The 26,301-nt window shown below is 34.8% G+C and overlaps 1 long non-coding RNA gene across 1 annotated transcript in view; it reads left to right on the top strand.

Annotated features, from left to right (window-relative positions):
* LOC107129278 (uncharacterized) overlaps positions 1–23,820 on the top strand; it is a 29,733-nt gene extending 5,913 nt beyond the window's left edge. Inside the window, exons 2-4 of the long non-coding RNA XR_001489667.4 lie at positions 17,639–17,766; positions 22,796–23,012; positions 23,211–23,820. This is a non-coding gene — a long non-coding RNA (uncharacterized lncRNA). The remainder of the gene's footprint in view (positions 1–17,638; positions 17,767–22,795; positions 23,013–23,210) is intronic.
* Positions 23,821–26,301: the final 2,481 nt, after the last annotated feature.

Here is a 26,301-nt window from a genome sequence, read left to right as displayed (position 1 = left end):
AAAATCATCTCCTTTGACCTCATATATTATTTGGGTGATGCTGATGCAAGAGATGGGTTCCATATGGTCTTAGGCAGCTATGCACTTGTGGCTTTTCAGGGTACAGCCTCCCTATGGACTGCTTTCATGGGCTGGCATTGAATGTCCTTGTCTTTTCTAGGAAAATGGTGCAAGCTGTTGCTTGATCTACCATTCTGGGGTCTGAAGGACAGACGGTGGCCCTATTCTCACAGCACAACTAGATGATGCCCCACTAGGAACTCTCTGTGAGGGCTCTGACCCCACATTTTCATTTTTGCACTGCTCTAGCAGAGGTTATCCATGAGCGCCCCATCCCTGCAGTAAACTTCTGCCTGGACATCCAGGCATTTCCACATATCCTCCGAAATCTAGGCCAAGATTCCCAAACCTCAATTCTTTACTTTTGTGTACCCACAGGCTCAATATCATGTGGAAGCTGCCAAGGCATGGGGCTTGCATGCTCTGAAGCCACAACCCGAGCTGTTCTTGACCCCTTTTAGTCATGGCAGGAGTGACTAGGACACTGGGCACCAATTCCCTATACAGCACACAGAAGAGGGACCCTGTGACCCGCCCACAAAACCATTTTGTTTTTCCTAGCCCACTGGGTCTGTGGTGGGAGGGGCTGCTACAAGAATCTCTGACATGCCCTGGAGATATTTTCCCCATTTTCTTGGGGATTAACATTCAGCTTCTCATTACTTATGCAAATTTCTGCAGCCGGCTTGAATTTCTCCTCAGAAAATCAGTTTTCTTCTATCACATTGTCAGGCTGGAAATTTTCAAAAATGTTATGCTCTGCTTCCCTTTTAAAACTGAATGTCTTTAACAGCACCCAAGTCACCACTTGAATGCTTTGCTATTTAGAAATTTCTTCTGCCAGATACCCTAAATCAACTCTCTCAAGTTCAAAGTTCCACAAATCTCTAGAGCAGGGATGAAATGCTGTCAGTCTCTTTGCTAAAACATAACAAGAGCCACCTTTGCTCCAGTTCCCAACAAGTTTCTCGTCTCATCTGAGAACACCTCAGCCTGGATTTCATTGTTGCTATCATTATCAGCATTTTAGTCAAAGCCATTCAACAAGTCTCTAGAGAGTTCCAAACTTTCCCATGTTTTTCTGTCTCCTTCTGAGCCCTCTGAACTGTTCCAGCCTCTGTCTGTTACGCAGTTCCAAAGTCATTTCCATGTTTTCAGGTATCTTTTCAGCAGTGCCCCACAGTACTGGTACCAATTTACTGTATTAGTCTGTTCTCATCCTGCTGATAAAGACATACCCAAGACAGTAATTTATAAGGAAAAAGAGGTTTAATGAACTCACAGTTCCACGGGGCTGGGGAGGCCTCACAATCATGGCAGAAGGCAAGGAGGAGTATGTCACGTCTTACATGGATGGTGGCAGGCAAAGAGAGAACTTGTGTAGGGAAACTTCCCCTTATAAAATCATCAGTTCTCATGAGACTTATTCACTATCATGCGAACAGCATGGGAAAGACCAGCCCCGAGGATTCAGTTATCTCCCAGCTGTTCCCTCCAACAACATGTGGGAATTTAAGATGAGATTTTGGTGGGGATAGGGTCAAAGCACATGACCTTCCAATGTTCAATATCAACTAAGCACAAATAAATATGTTAATGTAGGAAATGAGGGACAAAAAAGCTATAAGGCATATAGAAAGTAAATAGTAAAATGAGACATAAAACTCCCTCCTTATTAGTAATAACTTTAAATATAAATGGATGAAACTCTTCAATCAAAAAACAGAGTAAAAATACAAGTGTTGACTCTGTGCTGTATAAAAAAGACTCATTTTAGATCTAAAGACACAAATTGATTGAAAATAAAAGGAGGAAGAAGTATATTCCATGCAAATAGTTACCAAAAGAGAACAAGGATGGTTATACTAATGTGAGAAAAAAATATACTTTAAACCAAAACAGTTAACAAGAGACAAATAAAGATATTATGTTTTGATAAAAGGTTAAATACAGGAAGATAAAAATGCCAATTATAAACTTATATGCACCTAAGAGCAGACCATGAATATGTATGTAGCAATAACTGACTGAATTGAGGATAGAAATAGATAGTTCTATAGTAATAATAGAAGACTTTAATATCCCACCCTCAATATTGCATAGAATAACCAGGCAGAAAATTCATAAGGAAATAGAAGAGTTAAACAGCATAATAAGCCAAATAGATCTAACAAGCACTTAAATAATCCTGTAGCCAACAACAATATAATACACAATTTTCTCAAGTGTACAAGGAACATTTTCCAGGACAGACCACAATTTAGGCCACAAATTAAGTCTCAATTGGTTTAAATATATATAGAATCATACAAATTATCTTCTCTAACCACAACAGAAGAATATACTTAGAAATAAAAAATATAAGGGAAAATGAAAAATTTATAAATATTTAGAAATTATTTAAAAATTATACAAACAAAATATTAAAGAAAAATCACAAGGGAAATTAGAAAATACTTCAGAGATAATTAAACTTAAAAACATAACCTACTAAAACTTTTGGGACATGACAAAATCAGTGCCAACTGGGAAATGTATAGCTTTTAATTCTTACAGTAAAAAAAAGAGAGAGATCACAAATCAGCAATGTAACTTTAAAATTTAAGAAAATAGTAAAAGGAAAACAAATTAAATCCACAATTAGGAAAGTAAAGATAAGAATAAAGAATTGAGTAGAGGCAAATTAAATAGAGAGTGAAAAAAATAGAGAATATCAATGAAACCCAGAGATAATACTTCGAAAAGTTCAACAAAATTGGCAAATCATTACCCAGATGGACTAAACAAAGAGACAGAAGAATCAAGTTACAGAAAATAAAAAATAGCAGACTTAAAATCAGAAATGAAAGAGGGGAGACTACTACTTATTCCATAAAACTAAGAGGATCACGAGAGTACTATGAACAATTGTGTGCTAAAAAACTGGATAGCCTACACAAAGTGAATAAATTCCCAGAACACAAATTTTATCAAGACTAAATCATGAAGAAATAAAAAGAAAAGGAATACAACTATAAAAAGTAGGAGAATGAATTAGCAATTTAAAATGTTCTGACAAAGAAAAGTCCTGGACCTGATGTAATCACTGGTGAAGTCTACAAAATACGTAAACAAGAACGAGATATTTTCTCAAAATTTTCCAAAACAATGAAGAGGGGGGAACACGTCTTAATTTATTCTATGAGGCTAGCATTATTGTGATACCAAATACACTAAAGGAAAAAAATCAAAGTTTTTAAGTAAATATTTATGCAAACTTCTCAACAAAATACTAATAAACTGAACTTAGCACAATTTAAAAGTATTATATACCATGACAATATGGGATTTATTTCCAGAATGCAAGAGGGGTTCAATACACAAAAATTGATCAATGTAATATACCATATTAACAGAATTTTGAAAATGCACATTATACTCTAAATTGTTGCAAAGAAAGTATTTGACAAAATACACCCTCACATGGGACAAACATTCAATAAAGCAGAAGTAGAACTACCTCAATATAATAAAAGTCACATACAAAAATCTCACAATGAGCATTCTACTAAGTAATGAAACATTGAAAGTTTTTCTTCTAAGATTAGTAATAAGGCAAATATGCTCATTTTTGCCACTTCTATTCAATTCAACACTGGAAATTCTAGCCAGAGCATTTATACAAGTAAAAGAAATAAAGTCATCCAATTTGGAAAGAATGAAGTAAAATTATCTATGTTCATAGGTTATATTATCTAATATGTAGAAAACTCTTAAGTGTTACACACACACACACACACACACAAACACATACATATGCACTGTTAGAAATAATACATAAACTCAGCAAAGTAGTAGAACACAAAGTCAACACACACACACACACACATACAAGTTACACTTCTATGCACAAACAATAAACCTTGTGAGGAGACTAAGAAAAAAATACCATTGACAATAGCATAAAAAAACACTTGAGAATTAAACCCCGTCTCTACTAAAAATACAAAAATTAGCCAGGCTTGGTGGCAGGCTCCTGTAATCCCAGCTACTCGGGAGACTGAGGCAAGAGAATGGCTTGAACCCAATAGGCGGAGGTTGCAGTGAACCGAGATCGCGCCATTGCACTCCAGCCTGGGTGACAGAGCGAGACTCTGTATCAAAAAAGAAAAAAAAATATGTACTTAAGAATAAACTTAACCCAAGGAGGTGAAAGGCTTTTCTATCAAAAACTGTGAAACACTGCTGAAATAAAGAGGACATAAATAAATGAAAACGTATCTAATTTTCATGGACTGGAAGAGTTAGTATTGTTAAGTTGTCAATATTACCCAAACCAATCTATATATTTAATGTAATCTCTATTAAAATACCAATAACTTTTTTTGTAGCAATAAAAAACCCTTACTAAAATCCAAATGGAATCTCAAGACACTCCAAAAAACGAAAACATTCCTGAAAAAGAACAAACCTGGAAAACTCACACTTTCTGATTTCAAAATTTACTACAAACTACAGTAATCAAAGCGTTGTGGTATTGGCATAAAGACACACAGAACAATAAAATACAATGAAGAATCAATAAATAAACCCTCTCATATATTGTCAAGTAATTTTTTACAAGAGTTTCAAGATGGTTTGATGGAGAAAGAACAGGTCTATTCAACAAATGTTGCTGGGAAAAGTAGACACCCATATGCCAAAACAAACAAACCAACCAACAAACAAAAAAGCCTATTTGGGTCTTTACTGAACACTACATATGTAAGTTAACATAAATTGAATGAAAACTTAAATGTAAGACCTGAAACTATTAAAATCTGGTAGGAAAACCTACACTAAAAGCTTCGTGATATTGGATTTGGCAATAAAATTTTGGATAAGACACCAAAGGCACTAAAAGAAAAGAAAAAAACTTGACAAATTGGAGTTGATGAAACTTCTTTAAAAATGTAAATCAAAAGACATCATCCAAAGAGTAAAAAGGCAACCCACAGAATGGCAGAAAACATTTGCCAATTATATATCTGATAAGGAAATAATAGCCAGAATATATGGAGATCTACTTAATCACAACAACAAAAAAATGTAAAAACCTAATTCAAAAAATAGGCAAGGGACTTGAAGTCATTTTTCTTTCTTTTTTTTAACCTTTTGAATATTTATTTATTATTATTATTTTTTATTATTATTATACTTTAAGTTCTAGGGTACATGTCCATAACGTGCAGGTTTGTTAAATATGTATACTTGTGCCATGTTGGTGTGCTGCATCCATCAACTCGTCAGCACCCATCAACTCGTCATTTACATCAGGTATAACTCTCAATGCAATCCCTCCCCCCTCCCCCCTCCCCATGATAGGCCCCGGTGTGTGATGTTCCCCTTCCTGAGTCCAAGTGATCTCATTGTTCAGTTCCCACCTATGAGTGAGAACATGCGGTGTTTGGTTTTCTGTTCTTGTGATAGTTTGCTGAGAATGATGGTTTCCAGCTGCATCCATGTCCCTACAAAGGACACAAACTCATCCTTTTTGATGGCTGCATAGTATTCCATGGTGTATATGTGCCACATTTTCTTAATCCAGTCTGTCACTGATGGACATTTGGGTTGATTCCAAGTCTTTGCTATTGTGAATAGTGCCGCAATAAACATACGTGTGCATATGTCTTTATAGCAGCATGATTTATAATCCTTTGGGTATATACCCAGTATGGGATGGCTGGGTCATATGGTACATCTAGTTCTAGATCCTTGAGGAATCGCCATACTGTTTTCCATAATGGTTGAACTAGTTTACAATCCCACCAACAGTGTAAAAGTGTTCCTATTTCTCCACATCCTCTCCAGCACCTGTTGTTTCCTGACTTTTTAATGATCGCCATTCTAACTGGTGTGAGATGGTATCTCATTGTGGTTTTGATTTGCATTTCTCTGATGGCCAGTGATGATGAGCATTTTTTCATGTGTCTGTTGGCTGTATGAATGTCTTCTTTTCAGAAATGTCTGTTGATAACCTTTGCCCACTTTTTGATGGGGTTGTTTGTTTTTTTCTTGTAAATTTGTTTGAGTTCTTTGTAGGTTCTGGATATTAGCCCTTTGTCAGATGAGTAGATTGCAAAAATTTTCTCCCATTCTGTAGGTTGCCTGTTCACTCTGATGGTAGTTTCTTTTGCTGTGCAGAAGCTCTTTAGTTTAATTAGATCCCATTTGTCAATTTTTGCTTTTGCTGCCGTTGCTTTTGGTGTTTTAGACATGAAGTCTTTGCCCATGCCTATGTCCTGAATGGTACTACCTAGGTTTTCTTCTAGGATTTTTATGGTATTAGGTCTAACATTTAAGTCTCTAATCCATCTTGAATTAATTTTCGTATAAGGAGTAAGGAAAGGATCCAGTTTCAGCTTTCTACTTATGGCTAGCCAACTTTCCCAGCACCATCCAGCATATAAACAGAACCAAAGACAAGAACCACATGATTATCTCAATAGATGCAGAAAAGGCTTTCGACAAAATTCAAGAGCCCTTCATGCTAAAAACGCTCAATAAATTCGGTATTGATGGAACATATCTCAAAATAATAAGAGCTATTTATGACAAACCCACAGTCAATATCATACTGAATGGGCAAAAACTGGTAAAATTCCCTTTGAAAACTGGCAAAAGACAGGGATGCCCTCTCTCACCACTCCTATTCAACATAGTGTTGGAAGTTCTGGCTAGGGCAGTCAGGCAAGAGAAAGAAATAAAGGGTATTCAGTTAGGAAAAGAAGAAGTCAAATTGTCCCTGTTTGCAGATGACATGATTGTATATTTAGAAAACCCCATTGTCTCAGCCCAAAATCTCCTTAAGCTGATAAGCAGCTTCAGCAAAGTCTCAGGATACAAAATCAATGTGTAAAAATCACAAGCATTCTTATACACCAGTAACAGACAAACAGAGAGCCAAATCAGGAATGAACTTCCATTCACAATTGCTTCAAAGAGAATCAAATACCTAGGAATCCAACTTACAAGGGATGTAAAGGACCTCTTCAAGGAGAACTACAAACCACTGCTCAGTGAAATAAAAGAGGACACAAACAAATGGAAGAACATACCATGCTCATGGATAGGAAGAATCAATATCGTGAAAATGGCCATACTGCCCAAGGTAATTTATAGATTCAATGCCATCCCCATCAAGCTACCAATGAGTTTCTCCACAGAATTGGAAAAAACTGCTTTAAAGTTCATATGGAACCAAAAAAGAGCCTGCATCTGCAAGACAATCCTAAGTCAAAAGAACAAAGCTGGAGGCATCACGCTACCTGACTTCAAACTATACTACAAGGCTACAGTAACCAAAACAGCATGGTACTGGTACCAAAACAGAGATATAGACCAATGGAACAGAACAGAGTCCTCAGAAATAATACCACACATCTACAGCCATCTGATCTTTGACAAACCTGAGAGAAAAAAGAAATGGGGAAAGGATTCCCTATTTAATGAAGTCATTTTTCTAATGAAAAATATATAATGTCTAATAAACACATGAAAATAGGCTAAAATTCATGGATCATTAAGGAAATGCAATTGAAATTATAAAGAGAAGCCACCCATTAGGAATATATATATGTATGTGTATATATACATATGTATGTACATATATACATACATATATATATCCCAGAAATATGTATGTGTGTATATATATCCCAGAAAAAAAAAAAATATATATCTCCCAGAAAATAAAAGTTACTGGAGCATTGGTGTGGCTATGTAGTAACTGAAATCCTTGTGACCAGTTAGTGGTAATATAAAATCATACAGCAACTGTGAAAAACAGTATAATGGTTCCTCAAAAAATTTAAAATATGATCTGACAATTTCACTTCTGTGTATACACTCAAAGTATTGAAAACAGATTCTTAAGGAGATATTTGTACATCTGGGTTTATTGCAGAATTATTCACAATAGCTAAAATTTGGGGCAGGCCAATCCAAGAATCATTGACTGATAAATGGGTAAACAGAATGTGGCATATACATACAATATTATTCATTGTATACAGTATTATTATTATTATTATTATATTTATTTTTTTTTTTTTTTGAGACGGAGTCTCGCTCTGTTGCCCAGGCTGGAGTGCAGTGGCTCGATCTCAGCTCACTGCAAGCTCCGCCTCCTGGGTTTACACCATTCTCCTGCCTCAGCCTCCCGAGTAGCTGGGACTACAGGCGCCCGCCACCTCGCCCGGCTTGTTTTTTGTATTTTTTAGTAGAGACGAGGTTTCACCGTGTTAGCCAGGATGGTCTCGTTCTTCTGACCTCGTGATCCGCCCATCTCGGCCTCCCAAAGAGCGTATACAGTATTATTAATTGTATGTATATACTCCATTCTGTTTACCCATTCATTATTATACCCAATAATATTATTCAACTTGGAAAATAAAGGAAATTTTGACATTTGTTTCAACATGAATAAACCTTGAGTATACTATGCTAAATGAAGTAAGAAACAAAAAAGACAAATATTATATGATTGCAATCATACAAAGTACTTGGAGCATGCAAAATCTTGGAGTCAGAAAGTAGAATGGTAGTTGCCAGTGGCTGAGGAAAAAATAAACTGTAGATCTATTGTTAATGGATATGGAAATTTGCAAGAGGAATAGAATTCTGGAGATGGATGGTGATGATTATTGCACAACATTATGAGTGTATTTTACTCTACTGTACTGTATACTTAAAAATGGTTTAGATGGTAAATTTTACGTTATTTGTATTTTACCACAATAACAACAAAACTGGACCAAAGAAAATTATGGGCAAAATAGTTTTGCACAGAGAGAAAGTAATCCCCATGGAAGTAATATTCCTCTTTTATTCAAATGCTGTTCCATAAAAACTTCTGTAATAATGTATTCCTTACAAGAAAACTGACTTTATAACCTGCTATAACTTTGTTAGCTATATAATCATACAGAGTTAAAGATTTCAAGTGATATTAGTGTACCCACTGCTGTTTATTTTGTTTTATATTTTCTCTGTATGTAATTATTTATAATTTTTTGTAATTTAGTTTAAAGAGAGAATGAATAACTTATTTCCAAATTGTTATACAATGGAGAAAACAAATCTGAATAGCAAACTTTGCCTTAAAGTCTTGTATAATTTTTTTCAACATCAGCAAAACTTTTTGAGAGAATGTAGTAGTTATATAAAACATTTTATTTAATTTTACATGTAGTAGTTGCTTATTTCAGTAATTTTCATAACAACCAGTAGAAAATAAGTGCTGTCAGATACAATAGCCATCAGCTGAATTAAAGAATTTAAAGTATGACCTTTATGCTTTTTGTTCTTTTCTTTAGTCTTCTTTAAAGGAGGTCTGTTTTGATGTTCATAACGTGGTCTACTTTTACAAATTTTAACAACAATAACACAATTAAGATCAATTTAGGGCAGAAAAATATTGCCATATTAAGAGTACAGCCAAATTTCTTGTGGAGTGGGAGTATAATTACTTTAACTTTCTCACTTATAAGAGTTGCAAGAATTCCAGGAGAGCTCAACTTTGGGCTGAAGTTTTCTTGGGTGTTCTATTGAATGCCAACTTTCTGTTTCAACAATTAGAACAAAAGCAAGATGTTTAGATAATTCAGGAGTGAGAGGAGTCTGATAGTTATTCAGCCATAATGCACCTTCTAATTTTAGCCAAAAACAATGTCTTTGGAGATGATAGACCTGATATCCTATTCTGGATAAAATTAATAAATGATTCTTTACTTCTTATATCTTTGTACGTGTATTAGATTTCCTCCTTTCTCCCCAGTTTTCTACAAAATTTTAAATTAATAATGCATGCTATGGTCTGAATGTTTGCATGTCCTAAAAATTTATAAGTCGAAATCCTTACCTGTAACATGATGGTATCAGGAAGTGAGGAATTTGGAAGGTGATTAGGTAATGAAGGAAGAACTGCAATTATTGGGATAGTGCCCTCCTAGGAAGCTCAAGAGAGACCCCCTCATCCTTTCCACCATGAGAGGACACAGAGAGGGGGCACCGTCTACGAACTAGAAAACAGACCCTTCCTAGACATCAAATCTGCTGGCACCTTCATCTTAGACTTCTCATCCTCCATAACTGTAAGAATTAAACATGTTTTTCTTAAAATAAATGAAATAATGACTATAAGATATGAAATAACAATATTTTAATGTCCCTGAGATGTTGGGCTAACAAGAAGATATAAAGCTACTGAAAGACATGAAAGTATAATGGGATGAAATGAAAATCAATAAACATAGAGATGTAGATTTGAGATTAAATTCTGTTGCTACTTTGTTGGAACAAGCTAAATATTTGGCTAAAGGCTGTTATTTCCATATGCATAAAGAAGGGGGTCTGCAGAGGATCAAAATGATATCGGTGCACCTCAAAGTAGCAGCATTCTAGGAGTTTAGGTTGCACTATTGACATTCTTCCTTTACAGTTCTCCTTCATATTAATGATGAGACAATGAGTCAATGATTATTTTAATCATTGTTTGCATAGCAGCCTCTACTTAGGTAGATACTCAAAACCCAGATTTTGAAGTTAATTCTGACTGCTGGGATATGTTTCTCTATAAAACATTTCTTTTCAAAAACCTTTACTTTTTCCCTTCATTTAAGTGTACTGAAAACTGTTTTACGTAAAGAGAAATTATATAACACCTCAAAGTTTATGAATTTATTATTCCTAAAAGCAACCGTATAATTACCTAGCAAATGTGAAGACAAATCAAAATCTCAGCATATTTTGCTGAGATACAAGTCCAACAATAGTGAGGGTAACATTTCTTTTTAAAAATTACATTTGTATTGTTTTTCTCTTACCAAAAATTGGTCCTTTAAAAATTTTAACAGATTTGGTCTATTACTCTACTCAGGAAAACAATTCACAGAATCCCTGTAATTTTCTTGTAAAATTAATTAGCTCTTTCAAAACTGTAGAATTCAAATGATATTAATTTATTAAAGGCTTGTACTCACTTCTGTGACAGATCTAAAAGCATATTTGGGATTAAAATTATTTAGAAAGTAATAATGACTAAAATAATGATCATAAATAGTGGACTAATTTCTCTATGTAATGTCTAAATGTAGAGCCTCAAAGGAGTGTCATTGCAGAAAACTGACCATTTGAGGCAAAAACTCGTATACTTCCACCCCCCTTCTTATGTGGTTTGTTTTTCTCTGGTCTATGGCAAAGCACTTGTTAAAGTATTCAGAAACATTGTGCTAGGTCTCAAAGGACAGGTGGGTATAGGCACTGAGCAAAAATGAATAGTTAAAGCAACACAAGTGACTCTACATTTTTCTAAATATTATATGTTTGCTCTTTTTTCTGATATACTTCTAGAATTGAATCAATCTCATAAATCTCACATTTTCTGTAATTTTTCTATTTTTCTATATTTTTCATCCTTTTAGCTCTGCATGCTTGCACTTTTCTACTCCTTTATATAATATATATATATGTCTTCCAACCTCTCTGTATACATATATACAGAGTGTTTATTTTGTGTGTATATATATATACACACACATATGCACACACACACACATATATATACCTACAGATGTGTGTGTATGCATGTATATCATGTATATATAAAGAGAGAGAGGTTGGGAGAGATATATATATAAAGATATATTTATATAGGTTATATATAAAATATATACTTACAAATATATATGAGTATAGGTTATATGAATATATATATATATATTTATACATAACCTCTACTATAACCTCAGCCTATATTGGCAGACATATCGTATATATAAACTGTATTAATCTGCTTTAATATTGTTGTAAAGACATACCCAAGACTGGGTAATTTATAAAGAGAAAAGGTTTAATTAACTCACAGTTCAGCATGGCTGGGGTAGCCTCAGGAACCTTACACTCATGGCAGAAGACAAAGGGGAAGCAAGGTGCCTTCTTCACATATTTGATATTGCGTCTTTTCTCAAGAACCTGAGATATATAACTATCAAAACAGATAGAACCCAGATCTCCCAGTCTCTTCTGGGAGGGTGGGAACCTAATTTCAATAAGTGGCAATTAAAAAATACGGATATACTATTCACATTGACCATCCTTCTCCTTAATGTCTTCCACTACTTTTCCACTAACTAACCACAGCTCTTGAAAACTCTCTACCTTTTGTTACAGTGAAGTTGATTTTCAGTCTTTCTCTGATTGCAGTAGTCCTGAATGTCAAGTTTTCTGTTCCTTTAACCTGCCTAGTACAGTATTTCTTTGACATTTATATCACACTTGCAAACACCAAGCTAAATACTGTGCACGCTCTATCTACTCTCCACCTCCTCTATCTCCTCTAACCAATCAACGCTTGTCCGGTCAATGTAGCCTCTTGCAAGACTCAAATGTGTCTTCTCTTTCTCATGCCTATTGTCATTGTCTTAGTTCAGACTGTACCATTTCTACCTAGAGGGCTGAAAAAAACGTTTGCAATTTTTTTTAACTTCCAGTTTATCACTCTTAAAAACAATTTTATGGCCTCAGACAAAACAAAATCTCATCTTTTCACTCCTGTTCTCAATATCTCTGAGGACTCCAATGCATGATGTGTAAAGCCAAGAGGCATAAGAATGGTGTGGCAGTTTATACTCTGTCACTTGTTTACATTGGACTATATTTCCTGGAATCCCCATTCACCACATGGTTCTCTGCTAGAGTTGACCAAAAGTTAACGTTGAACAGAATTTGGAAAACAGAAGCAGAACAGTAGCCAGCAAGTGGGGTAACAGGCACTCCTTCCTGAAGGTCATCATATTAGGTATGTGTACATACAGACACAGTAGTACTGTTCTTACTCTTGTCCTTTGTCTTCTCCATTCCATGACAGCTCTCCTTACCAGTTGTCAGCCCTGCTGAACAACAGCAGCTAGCAGTTATTCAGATATGATAACTTTCTAATAGCCCTCTGCACCAGCCTCAATTCATGGTCTTACTCTGGCAGCTGAACATGGCTGTCTTTCCAGAATTCCCTGCAAGTTCAGACATGCCCACACGTGTCAGTGTTTCTGAAATAGTTGCTAACTTTACAATTATTCTCCAAGTTATCTTCTTGATTGTTACCACCCCAGTTGTTTTTCTTTTTTTCTGCAACTTGGTGAGGCCTATTACTAAAATAATCACATTGTTTCTGTTTTTCTAACTGAATCCTGACTGATAAAGTTGGCTCTAGGCCTTTCACAACCTTGTCTCTATTTACTTTTCCAACTTCATACATATTACAATTGTCTTTGTGGTTCTGTTTACACTTCTCTCTCCACCTATAATTGTGAAAATGCTCCTTTTTCTCATATTTGCTTGTTGGAATTCCATACATCTTTCACGGCACCAATTTATACACCACTTTCATGAAGATTTCTAAACGCTCCAGCCATTAACATTGTCTAAATATTGTCCATTTACAGTCTGCATTTGTAACTTGCTTCTGCTTTCATTGCAGTGTATCTAGAAACAGGTAAGACATTGCCTGTTCAATAATTTAATTCCTTAATAATTAAATATTTGAAACAACAGCATTGGTATCTTTTTTGTAAGCAAAGTTTGTTTAATTGCGATTATTCCACTAATATTCAGTACAATACAGGCCTAATACCTAATTTTACATCTCTTTATCATTATATCATGAAGAACACTTTTTATTAGAAATTTATTACAAATTCATTTATTAAATGTGTTACAAATTACAAATAATTTATAAGTTTCTGAATTTAATGATAATTTTTTTCTTTTGAATATAATACTATATATGCACATACTTTGTGGAATACACTGTTTTATATTATTCTGTTATGGTCATTTCTGTCTGTGACTGATCCTCCCTAGTAAAGTATTTTGTACATATATATATTTGAGACAGGGTTTCACTCCCTCATCTAGGCTGGAGTGAAGTGGTGCAATGATGGCTCACTGCAACCTCAACCTCTCGGACTCAAGTGATTCTCTCACCTCAGCCTCCCAAGTAGGTGAGACTACAGGCCTGTGCCACCAAGCCCGGCTAATTTTTGTATTTTTTGTCAAGATGGGGTTTTGTCATTTTGCCGAGACTGATTTTCAACTCCTGGGCTCAAGCGATCCTCCCAAGGCTCCTTGGCATCCTAAAGTGCTGGCGTTACAGATGTGAGCTACCATACCCGGTCCTAGAGTATTATATTTGAATCAGACAATTACATTTACTCAAAAAACTTCTCGAATATCTTAAATGTTCACAACATGTACTGATGTATGTGCCTTATATAGCTTATTTCAATCATCGTGCTAAAATTAGATAATTAAGTGTCAGAAGACTGCGAACACACTAAACCTTCAGCTGATTACAAATTTTCAAATATTTTGTTCTGTTTTGCCTGAGGTATCAACTGCTCAGAAATTAAAATTATCCAGCTGTCAGATTCTGAGCTCATCTATGGCTACCACACACGCATCTTGGTACAAAAACTTTTATATGGATAATTTTGTTTTCACACTTTACCGGTAAACATTTGTGATGCTTTATTTCCTACTTCATCTTTAGGTAACAGGTGTTGTCAATTGATTTTTTTAAAAAACGATTTCACCAGGTGTGATTTTGTGGGTGGGCTGCTCAGATATTGTGTTTTGGCTCAGTGGCTTCATAATTTCTTTCTTTCTTCTTTCTTTCTTTCTTTCTTTCTTTCTTTCTTTCTTTCTTTCTTTCTTTCTTTCTTTCTTTCTTTCTTTTCTTTTCTTTTCTTTTTTTTTTTTTTTTTTTTTTTGAGATGGAGTTTTGCTCTTTTTTTCCAGGCTGGAGTGCAATGGGGCGATATCGGCTCACCACTACCTCTGCCTCCCGGGTTCAAGCGATTCTCCTACCTCAGCCTCCCAAGTAGATGGGATTACAGGCATGCAGCACGACGCCCGGCTAATTTTTCGTATTTTTAGTAGAGATGAGGTTTCTCCATGTTGGTCAGGCTGGTCTTGAACTCCCAACCTCAGGTGATCTGCCCGCCTCGGCCTCCCAAAATGCTGGGATTACAGGAGTCAGCTACTATACCCAGCCCATAAATTTTTATTAAATGTGTTTTCACAAAAATCATGCCCTTGATTTTAAATATATTGAATTGAGGCTAAATATATTTATTGATAGTTAAGTAAAAATAGGAATAAAACCAGTTTGGGAATGATAAAAGACAGAGAAGAAGAGGGAAAAAATATTTTGTATTAGTGGTCACCAACCTGTGAACTTTCGATACCTTGAAAGCTATGAGCTTGTTGTAAGTGATCTGTTAAATTCAAGCATTCAAGTATCATGGTAGTTGCGTTTGAATAACATTTCAGTTGCATATATGAGTTTTTCAAAGTATATAAATATTCTGATTGACAATATGCAAATAAATTGAAATATAACTTTGTTACAATATTTTTGTGTAATATGTTTTCTCCACATACAATTGCTAAAAGTAAAATTATCCTTCTATACAAAGCTTACCCATAAAATGTGTTCTTGTTCTCAAATCGGTTAGAAACTACTGCCTTACACAATTAAAGTACATATGGTATGTTTTTCATGGTTTGTCCAACTGGGTAATATCTGCAGATTAAGGGCTCTGAGTAACAGATTATGTGTATTTGTAACTTCTACATACAATATCATACAAACTGCTCCTTAAAATAATTACAAAGAACAATATTGCCACAACACCTTCAACATTTCCAGTTTTACCACTAACAACAGAACCCAATTATTTGAACTTAGAGAAGATGTTAAGGAAATTCAAAATCAAGACAGAAGTTTCAGGTGTGGGAATCAAATGAAAAATAGTGATAAGGCAAAGCATTCAATGGAGTATTTTTAAAGCCTAAATTTTACCCCCCTAAAAAAAAAGCTTTGTTTTAGACCTAATACCAAAGTTAAAGTCAAGTTTTACCTATGTATTAAAAAGTTCTAACCAAGTATGATAGAATGTCTGTAATATTTTATCACCTTTCCTTTTTACTCAGAGATTCTGAAACTCTAGACAGCCTATCACAGAGAATTCAATGAGGCTCATTGTGGGTTTTAAATTCCATGTTCTATATAATTTTCAAATACTTCTCAAGGTGATTACAATACACATAGTTGCAATACATTTAATCATAGGTGTTTGACTTTCAACAATCATGTTTCCTAAAATATTGCTTACCTAATTACATTATTTATATTAAAAAAAAAACTGTCAAGTTTTTGGGATATGTGTATGTCTGCATCCTAAACACAGACAGAAAATGCTTAGGCTATTACTGGAACAGGGATCTTGACATCCACTCAGCAAATGACCAGAGCTATCTCACAAAAGGTCAGTCAAATTCCTAATGAATGATTCATCTCCTTCCTCCATCTGTTCTGAATTTCCCCTGGCTTTCACTCATTGGAAATCTCTACTCAGTAATTTCTGACCCTTGAGAAAATATAAAATTATGGCATTTCTTTCCTGATAGAAATTTTAAAAGTGGTTCGTGAACTATGTTCCACAAGTTCTTCATAGATCATTTATATGTCTGACCCTTCAAATAATCTCAAATGTCTCCCCTTTTATCTTTTTTATATGTTGAGATTCCAGATTTTAAAAAATCACATTTATAAAGGCTTTTAAATTTTCTTTAAATTACTCTATAAATTAAATACTTTCTGATAAATATTCCAGCAACAGATTTTTAAGGAACTTGACAAGCTCAACCTAAAATTCACTTAGAAAAGTGAGTAAAAGTTGTAAGACTTTTTTTTTAAGAAAAGCAAAAAGAAAGTAATTGTCTTCCCAAATATTAAAACAAGTTTGAAAATTGTAGTCATTGAAATGCCTTAAATTTGAAGCTGCAATGGGAAAATAGATCAATAAAATGAAAAAGGAATTCAATAATGGAATTTCAGTGCACAATAAATATGGCATCTCAATTAGATGGGAAAATAACAGTTTAAAATTACCTGATGTTGGACCATCTGATTTTCTATTTAGAAAAAATATAAATAGTATATCCTATATTATGATGTCATAAAAAGAATGCAAATAATAAACACATAAACCATAAATACATAAGAAGAACACCAAAGAAAATTATGTAGTGAGTTATAGCGGAAAATAATTTTTCATAACTTTCTAACAGCAAATAAATAAATGATACACTTGTCTAAATGAACATTTGTAACTTCTATAATATTCAAAACATCATGAATAAAATTCAAACATAAGCAAGCCCATAGACAAATATAACCTAAAGGGAAATATTACAATATGCAGACAATAAATTAATAGCCAAAATTTATATTAAAAAATCAACAAATAAAAATATTCCACAAGGAAATAAAAGACTAGAAAAAAATGTATACGTGGGGATGATAGACATGTGAAAATGTGTTCAACCTCCCTCCCTATCAATCAATTAAAGCATCAGCAGGTATAAATCTTCATCCATTTAATGTATTGAACATACATCTTGGGCACCTTTTCACTTTCCCTGTACCACCTCATTCTTTCTCTCTGGACAATAAATGGTTATTGATAATTCTCAAAGGAAAATTTTTATCTTCCAGCCTCCAGGATCCAAACTAAGCAAATCTTGGTTGAGTCTTTCAGCTTTCAGACTCAGAGAAAATGCTGCACTGACGTCCCTGAGATTTTGCTTCCAGAGTGCCTGCCAAGGAACAAGCTAACACAAACTGTAAGTTACTGAGAATTAGCTCCTGGAGGGGAGAACCTTAGCAAGTAGAGAAATGGGGGGGGGGGGGAACTATGGATAAATTTGTTTGTTCTCCCCTCTGGGCACTATCACAAGGTGCAGTTCATGTTTGCAAACCTTCCGAGTGTATCAGCTGAAAGGTATTTATTTATTTATTTAGCGGCTAGTTGTAAAGAGGAGTCAGGCTGCTAATGATTGATGTTGTGTTGCTTTGCCTCTCTTCTCTTCTGTGTTTCCACCCAGCACCTACCTCCCTTTCCCAGGCACTTTTATTATTTATAAAATAAGTTATTTATTCTATAAGTTATTTATAAAATAAGTTAGTTATTCTAACTTCCCATGGTTTATCCATAACAAATAAAATGTCACCATTTTAATCTCTTATTCAGGCTTTGCTTTTGCAGGACCCAAACTAAGGCAGATAATATCAAGTTTCCCTGAGTGGGTAAGAAAACAATTTTCTGACACTGCTATAAATCTGCTCTTTCTACAAAGTTTTGTTCTTAGATCACCTTTTAGGAACATAAATCTCTAAGCTATTTTTGTCGAGATATATTAAAATTAAAATAATTTATGCTGTAATTCCTCTATTGAATATGTACCCCAGAAAGACAAGTATATGTGTACAAAGGTGGCCATATTTACAAATGCTTGTTGCTGATTGTTCATAACAGATAAAAATGGAAATAATCTAAAAACCCATTTGAAAGAAGTCAATTATTATTGATATATATTCTTTATTCCATTTATATGAAGTTTGAAATATGTCAATAGTATAGTGCCAGAAAGCAAATAAGTGGTTGTCAGGGGTAAGAGATGAGAAGTGACCTTGATTGTCAAAAAGCACATAAAAATGTGGGGGTTAATGGAAATATTCTCTATCATGTTCGTGTTGGTGTTTCTATTATTATACACACAGCTCATGAAATCATTGAAAATTGGAGGATTTGCGTGTAAATTATATTTTACTAAAGCTGATTGAAAACTGAAGGAGAGAATGGTGATGATGAATATGTAGCATCTTGCTAATTCATGTTGTTGGTTTTAATCTCACTAAGAATAAATGCTCCAACTCTTCTCTATGACATTTAGAATCAATACTAATATTGCTAAGTAGTTGTCTTAGACTGTTCATGCTACTGTAACAAAATACCTTGGACTAGGTAATTTATAAGTAAGAGAAATTAATTTTCTCTATGTTCTGGAAAATAGACAGTCCAATATTAAGGGGCTGGCAAAGTTGATGTCAACAGAACTGTCAGCAGTTCTTATACTGTTCCTTCCTGCTGTGTCCTTATGTGGTGGAAGGCAAGAGGGCAAAATGGCCTAATTAAATCCCTCCAGTTCTTTCATAAGGTCATTGATCCATTCATGAGGGTAAAGCCCACCTAACTTAATCACTTCACAGAAGGCCCCAGTGCTTTACAGTATCACATTAAGTCTTATATTTCAATCTAAGAATTTTGGAAAAATACATGCATTCAAACCATAGCAGTAGCTTATTCTATTTATTGTGTTGTTCTATTTCTACATCTCAAGGCAAGAAATGTGAAGCCAAATATTTTATTTTCACAAACTTTTCTACAGAGAATAATATCCACTTTTACTGGTTGTTTTATATAGTTGGTAATTAAGAGGAGAATAATAAATGGAAAGTATGAAGGGTAAGTAGCAACAGGGTATCTTTATATTGTAAAGGTGCCTCCTTAGAACTCCACTAAAGGTCTATAAAGTAATCCTTCAAAAAAATACAAATAAAAATTATACAACAACAAAAAACAAAACTGGTAACCAACTGGCTTCATGATTGAGAGCTCAGTTGCAGTTGTCCTCTGATGGCCAGGGGTGATCGTAAGACATGATTTTATAGAATTAGGTTCACTATGCTCAACCAATCTACCTGTATGCCACTTTCCCCATTTTCAAATATGCATTTTATATAGACATACCTAACAGTCAGCAGAATATCCACACTAATCCTTTGATTCCAAGATATGAGTAATTATAGTAGAAAGTAAAATGGAAGAGTTTCCTGATTCCCCTGGCAGGAAATGTGACAGGGTGTGGCTCGCCTGTTCAGTCGCCTGGCTGCTTAAACCCCTTGCAAGAGGTGGAGCACACAGACTGGCAGGTGAAGGAGCCCTGGTGGGCGCATGTTACAGTGTGCCCTTTAGCTTTGCCATTTGAGGATGGCTTGAGTATTAATCAGCTCAATTAACCCTCTGCCTTTCTGCAAGGGCAGAGGGCCAGTGTGACAGCTTTCTGGATCCTGAGCTTCTGTCCAGCATCCAAGAAAAATCGAGTTAATACATGGACTCCAAGGATGAGTGCTAGGTTTTATTGAATGATGGAGATGGCTTTCAGCAGGATAGATGGGGAGCTGGAAGCAGGGAGATGAAGTAGGAAGGTGATTCTTCCCTGGAGTTGGAACTTCCAACAGCCGAACCCCTCACCGACTGTCCCCAGCCAAACTCCTCTGGGTGTCCAGACACCCGTCCTTTTCTCTGGTGTCCTGCCCTGCTGCTTTCTGCCACTTTCCACCACTCTCTGCTGTTCTCTGCTGTTCTGTTCCTCTGCTCCTCTGGACGTTCAGCCACTTGTTTGTGTGCCTGCTAAGGTCTCAGGTTTACATAGGCACAGGATGGGGGGCATGCCAGGACAAAAAGCAACTTTTTGGGCACAAAAACAGAAATCCCATTTAGAACCGCAGTCCCCAGGTCTGAGGGTGGGGCCTTTGCCAGGGAACCACCCTCTTCTACCCAGTATTTCCCTGTCTCTTTCCTGTATTAAAAGGACAAACAAAACCCCTGATATTTGCTAGCCAGGATTTCAGCAAAGAAGATGTAGAGGAGAGATGGGCCAATTTCTTGGGATCCACTGGTCCTCCCATATAACTCCAGAAGCTGCCAGCAGACAGTGATGAACTGGCCTCTTAAAGGTGCTTGTTAGATGCCAGCAGCTCAGTGATACCCCATGATGAGTGGGCACAGCTCTTTAGGATGTGGACAGCTCTTAAACTGATGCAGTTACGTAAATTTATGGGTCTGAGAATAAGGAGGTAAAAGTAATAATGAGGATACTTGAATTTTTACTTTTCAGCGTCTAACTTTTGGATAAAAAGTGGGTTCCTTGTGACTGTCTAGTCACATTTGCAATAATCTATCTGGTGTTTCTGAGAGACAGAGTGGGCAAGTGAATGGCCATGAAAAGGACAGTCACTCCTGTGTGCTAAAAATTATTCGAGACTTGAGCTACATAAGAGTCATTAAATATAATTTCAATGAAAATTGTACTTTCTGAGTTTAAGGTATTCAGACACTTGATTTAAATGTTTGCTTTGTTTTTTTTTTTTTTTTACAAAAAGATTAAGTTAACAAATAAAATGGTTGTAATTTTGTTTCTTGCCCATAATAAATATTTTTGTCTTAAAACATTAATATTCAGTTCTGCTTCCTTATTTAATATCAGTAAATATCATGTTATCTCACTTGCAAAAATTACGATCATGATTGTCACACTGGTGCACTACATCAGTAATTAAGAGTTCTGTAAAGAACACCATGACCTCCAAGTACTTCACATTATAATCAGTTTTCAGGACGACTAAACCCCATGAACACCAAGATCCTTTTTATCTTTAAATTTTTAATAAGCATTACACTATTCATTTTCATCTTTCACATTTTCTTGATGCACTTACTATCCGTCCTTCTAACATAATGGCTAAAGGCTCCTGTACATATTTGTGGAGACAATAGCATGTCTAGTAATGCCTATTTAAATAAGTCACTCACTGATTTGTATTTCTAAGTATCAGGAGTCCAGACAATGGGATGTTTTTAAGTAGAAATTTGGGAACTTTTTTTCTTCCTCACATGCTGACAAGATAGTTTTTATTCTATCTGGTATCATTTGTATTTAGATTGGAACTTTTCAAAAGAAGTCTTTTTTGCGTTTTACTGAGAAAGCTATTACAATAGATTGCCTTTCCTATGATGATAAAAAATATATAATTTTCACATTCACTTAGCTTTAAAACAGCTGAATAGATTTTCCTTAATCTTAGAAGAAAATTATCTTGGGGTTGAATAGAAGCATAGAAAGCTTAAACTGAAAAAGAAATTTTAAGAAGTTTATGACCCAGATAAAGTAGAGAATTGTAAAAATAAACATTCTATAATATCATTTACCATCTCTAATATACATCCAAACATAGATGAATTTAATATATCTTTTCGTCCTCTTGTATAACATGTGCCAACCATTTATATCGAATCCTCAAACCTACATAAGCATAAAACTCCATCCAGAAAAATGTATTAAAGCAACATGGAATTAGCCATCAAGTCTAGGAAATGGTTGATGTGACATGGAACTGAAATGTATCAAAGTTATATCTATATACTAGCCTATGACTATGTGTATGTATGGAGATACCAGATCAAATCAGATACCATAGTTCCAGTGTGCTCTCATCAACCTGCCTTATAAGAAACATGATGGTCTTGTTATACTCACTGGGAAGTCAGATTCTGTCAGATAAGTTTGACAGTTTGCGCTCTAGTTCTGTCTATGCTAAGATCACTTTTCGAAGTCACTTCTTTTGCTTTTGTCCCATTCCCATGTTTATCTGTGTATGTATATTGTTTAATTTAGGGGAATATTTTTATTCATTCTAATTCAAGAGCACTGTCCATCACACTATTCATTTCAGCTTAAATCAATGCCAAACTGTATGTAAAAATATAGATTACAAAAGAGATTTAAATAATTTGTTGTGAGGATGACATATGCTCTGAATCATTTCTCTGCATAAGGCTTTATGTAGTTGCTGGAATGGAGCCCTCAACAAGATACTTCCTAACAGAGGTTGAAACCTAGCTGAGCACTCAGATATTAAACAAATAACTAGCTTGGTCGATTTCACCCCTCACCTCTGCCTATTATTCATGTTTTAACTCTGAGTTTCCTTTCTACAAATTATGAGAAATCTAATCTTCTTTGATTATAGGTTTAACTTCCTTAGGAGTTTAATTCCCAGATATCCCTAAGACTCTAAGTGCTAATCACGGATTCTTCTGAAGAGCAGAGAATGTGGTCCTCATTCTCCACAGCTGATGCCATCAGACTGTGTGGCCACAGGTGTTCCAGTCGTTGCCTCAACCCCACAGAAGTTCCTCAGGGGGATGGACAGGAGAACATCAGAGCATTGTCTAAAATCTTTCATAGTAAGTGTGGCCTAGCATTTTCTGCCAGTTTCAACATAATCCTCTTTCTCAAAAGTCCAAAAATCACAGCTAGAAAAAGCGTTAAGCTCCACATCAAAGAATAGAGAACAGTACATTTCTCAAATAACCCCATGATTACAAAAGTATTTTTTTCACTCTGCTTTTAGGAAAATTATTTCTCTTTCTTGCATTTTTCAGGCAGAATGAAAATGGAGCCGGTGAAAGTAAATTAAATTTTGGAACCCCCGAACACATGTAGCCAAAGGGAAAAATCAAGCTGGGAACTGGGTCACGCAAATCTGCCTTCTCCATTTGGTTCCTAAGTAAGATGGCTACAAGATGAAAAGCTACATGCCTTCCCCATATTTTGCCTACAGGGAAATTCCTGAGGAGCTGCAAGATCTTTTAAGGTGTTTCTGTTAAAATTTCAACATGCCAATGCAAATTGATAGATTGTCTTTACAGGTGCAGTTACCCATGGCTCACCAGACACAAATGCATATCTGATTATTCCCTTACTCCATTTTTGCCTGTGTTATCATATGTAAAATGCAGATTCCTTGCATTTTTCCTCTGCCCCATTTGTCTAGGTCATCTTATGGAAAAAAAAATGCCGATTCACTGAGGCAGACAAAGGCATGAATAACTATTTTTCCCTAACTCCCTGTTACATGCAAATTGTGTACTTCTCAATACCCTGCCTTTTCCCCTTTAAATTTGGAGCCCTCAAAATCATCTTCAGAGAAAGGCATAGACCTGTCTTCTGGGTGTGTGTCTTTAATTTTGGCAAATAAATCTCCTAAAATGATTGAAACTTGCCTTATCATTTTTCTCCATTGACAAGCCTAGTAATACTATTTGATAGATCTTTTAAAATCAGTCTGTAGGCATACGTATTCAAATTTAAAACAACCCTAGTGTTTTTCTTAAAAACAATGAGTAAAGCCTTACAATTGTGAAAATAAAAGTCTATCACTGCGAGCTTCCCAAAATCAATGGAAAGCTGAAATTTACCACAAAATCCAGGATCGGGAAATTATGAAATGACCAAATAATCAAATGCTAGCAGCCTTCCAAATACCGATACTTTGTGTGTGTTAGTATGTGTGTGTAATTTCATGTATGTGTGTATATATGTGTATATATATAATATTATTCACTTTTATAGTAATATATATTTCATGTACATATCAAAATACACTTAGATATCATTATAATATGTGGTAAAAGAAAAAATGTAGTATATAATATGTGAGTCTGAGGATCTAATTTAGTGTTTCCTGAGAGAATAATATTTAAGTAATAAATCCAGGAAAGACAAAAACATTAATAAGAGTTAACTAGGCAAAAACGAGAGTATTCTATTGAGGAAAACTTAGCATGAAACGTTTGGACAAATATCAGTCTGGTTTATTTCAGATGTCACATATATGTGTGTTCATTTGGGACCCATCATGACTCCCAAAAAACATAATCTCGAATGCCATATTACCAAATGTTGACATCCCAAAAGATTTTTGATGCCCAAAATAAAATTCTGGAAAAAATAATTACAACTCTTTAGAAGATATTTATTTACATTTTTTAAAAGGAGATTTGAGAAACATAGAGAACATGACAGATCACTTCACAGACAACTTTACACAATAAAATAGGCAGTAATAACATACAGATTTTTGTAAGCATAAACATTCAGCTATACTAATGATGGTCTCATAAATCCAACAGGTATGAGCAGACAACTTGTGTATAAATAAGTAGGTCAAAAGGGGAAATGAATAAATGCATATTACTACAGTTGAGATTTTTATGCATCCAGCTTTCTAACGGTTGTCCTCTGAAATATTGTGACAATCTCATCCTTTTTAGGAGATTAATTGAAAATCATAATGGGTCATCATGTCATATGCAGTTGCTCAAAGAGCACAAGTCTTGAGAAATTTTATCTCAAAAATACAGATGTGTAAAAAGGGCATCTTTCCATTTACTGAAGAAGTTGCAACATTTTTATGTACACGAGCAATACTTACACGTAGTCAATATACATAAGTAAACTTTTGTATAACCAAATTAGAAAAAAATGCATAAAATGAATTAGAACTCGCTAAAGTGTCTATACAATTTAGCACTCCAGTATTAAAAATGATGCCAAAGATAAATACATAGTATAGCAAATTGTAAAAAATAATTCTGACAATTTAAAATACTAAAAGAAGGAAAAGAAAAGAAAAAAACTAAAACAGAAAATTTGAAATGAAAAAGTGTGTTGCAGAGATAGATTATGGGCAATTGCTTGAAGATTGTCCAGAAGAGCTGGCTGAATTTTGTAATCATTATATGTTGAAGTCTTGCATCATGACGAATAGCTGCTTATTTTTTGTTTGTTTGTTTTGTTTTTCGTTTGCTTGTTTTTAGTTTAGTTTAGTTTTATCTTTTAGGACATTGCTTTCCTCAGAGAATGCATTGATACTTATTTTCTAGGAGTCACCACCCTTTTTGAAATCCTTCAATGATTCGATATACAATAACATGAGGATTCCATATTAAATACCTTCATCTCCTGAGCCATGCTTCTATGTTGTTTTTGGTATGCAAGAATCTATACACACTCTTATACAGTCCATATGCACTAACATACATATCACAAATTAGGTGGAAACAATACAGGTGATGGAACAGCAACATTGTTCCATAAGTGTCTTCTTATCTTATCAGGCACAGAACTATCAGCAAATCAGTAACTTCAACGGCTTCTTCAGGCAAATGCAGCTTTAATTCATTAGGAGTTCCTGCAATGTCAACAGCTAGAAAGAATGCCACTTCAGGCAAATCATATGTTTTTAAATTGAAGTTTTTGTTACTGCCATATCATGCTGCCAATCCGCTGATCATGATTTTCCATCAAACACAGTGGGCTGAATGGGAAAACAAACATTATTGGTAACACCTTGACATTCACTTTTAGAAGACTTGATCACACCTAATTCCCAAACTGTCATTATAGTTTAAAGATTCAATTAAAATCCATTCTCTTCTGCAAAATCGACCAAATCTTCAAATAAGAGTGTGTAAATCAATCCATTTTTTTTCAGTCACTCATACCTAAACAAGTGGATAAGTTCTAGAATTTTTTTAATCCAATGGAGGCATGAATTGTATATAGTTGATTAAAGAAACAGCGGGGACAGTTTTGAAAGTGCCATCCATTAGTCAAAGTGAAGCATGTGCTAGTTTTTCTGTGATAGAATTAGTGGTAAATGTAATAAGTATATCTTCTTTGACAGTCAAA

The sequence above is a fragment of the Macaca fascicularis genome, chromosome 3 (assembly GCF_037993035.2).
Source record: "Macaca fascicularis isolate 582-1 chromosome 3, T2T-MFA8v1.1".
Classification (NCBI taxonomy): domain Eukaryota; kingdom Metazoa; phylum Chordata; class Mammalia; order Primates; family Cercopithecidae; genus Macaca; species Macaca fascicularis.
Note: the sequence above shows the minus strand (reverse complement) of the source record. Positions and strands in the feature narration are given on the sequence as shown.